At 56.2% G+C, this 1248-nt stretch overlaps 2 protein-coding genes across 6 annotated transcripts in view; both read right to left on the minus strand.

Moving 5' to 3' along the window:
- Window positions 1–1216, minus strand: part of LOC113209879 (uncharacterized) — a 34531-nt gene extending 33315 nt beyond the window's left edge. The window contains exon 1 of the mRNA XM_052267911.1: window positions 1013–1216. The gene's annotated coding sequence lies outside the window, so the exon portion shown is untranslated. The remainder of the gene's footprint in view (window positions 1–1012) is intronic.
- LOC113209862 (lachesin) overlaps window positions 1–1248 on the minus strand; it is a 206866-nt gene that overhangs the window by 25214 nt on the left and 180404 nt on the right. The window lies entirely within an intron of this gene.

Consider the following 1248-nt stretch of genomic DNA (forward strand, 5'->3'; position numbering starts at 1 on the left):
CGGTCCCCCCTGGGCCAGAGGGCGTCCCACCCACTCATTTTCTTTTCACTCTGAGGCGCTCGATCCCCCACCCCACCCCTCACGACCCTCCTGTTGCGTTAGGCTCCACAGGGTGCAAGCTGGCGCGGGCGCAGGCCGCTCGGCCGCACACGTTGTGGTAGGACCTGGTGCCCAGGGCGTGCGGTGGGGGAGCGCTGGCCTGGAAAGCCAAAGTCGTGGTGTGGGCGCTTAAGGCTCAAACCCGACTCAGCTTTCAGCTCAGGCATTTTTATTTTTTTGGCAGGTGGCACATTTAACACCCACAAAATGGAAGAGTTTAGCTTTGTGCATTCAGAGAACAAGTTAGCAAGTCCACGCGTTTTATAAGTATCTGAACCCATATTTTTTTGGGCTCATCCTGCCAATAACTCAGAGAACGAGAAATAAAAAGGCATCGAGTTGCCGAGTTGCATCACCTATTCCTAAAGTATTTTTCTTAAATCTTATTTTTTTAGAAAGCTGCTAACACGATTGAGCCGACCACGTGGCGGCGCCGCTGTGCCCAACACCCACACTGAACCTTTAAAAGCGTCGAAGAGCGTTCAACTATAGCAATTTTGGGTGCATCTTCATAGGAAAGTAAACCATTCTTACCCAGGGGAACATAAAAATCGAAACATGGAGGAATGGGCGAGAAAAAAAAATGTCCTCTTTCTCGAGCAGAGGGGTCTTTCATTCAAAGGATTTCGAAAAGGTCTAAATGAGTGGTGCCACCCCGTGACTTCGCCCGTGTGAGTGACCCAGATTAGATTACAAGCCGAAAGAGACCACCATCCCGCCACAACCTCGCGACTTTCGGGTGAAAGACGCCGAGGCCGTCGAGTCTGCACACAGAAACCTTGGCACGATCTTCTGGGGCATAAACGTGCAGAACAATTCTGCGCCACGAAACGAATGAGGGTTTGAGAGTGTTGCACCGCGAGCTTGCAAAGCATTGCGAGGAGGAGGCTGCACACACGGCCTCCTTGTGTACCTCAGAAAGCTTCGAAGCTCACGAGGTGAGTGCGAAGAGATGCCGTGGAGGCCTCCGACCAGGCCAGGCCTCGGGCGGAGGCGGCACAGCGCGTGGCCGACGGCACCGGCAACGCCACCGCGCGCGCCCGCCCCACGCACCCGCACCGGCGCGGCGCGAACCTCGCGAACGACTTGTCCGGGTCCTGTCCGACCGTCCAATGGCTCAGCCCGCCGCCACCCCGCCGCCCCGCCGCC

This window comes from Frankliniella occidentalis, unplaced genomic scaffold (genome assembly GCF_000697945.3).
Source record: "Frankliniella occidentalis isolate FOCC.00 unplaced genomic scaffold, Focc_3.1 Scaffold61, whole genome shotgun sequence".
Lineage (NCBI taxonomy): Eukaryota > Metazoa > Arthropoda > Insecta > Thysanoptera > Thripidae > Frankliniella > Frankliniella occidentalis.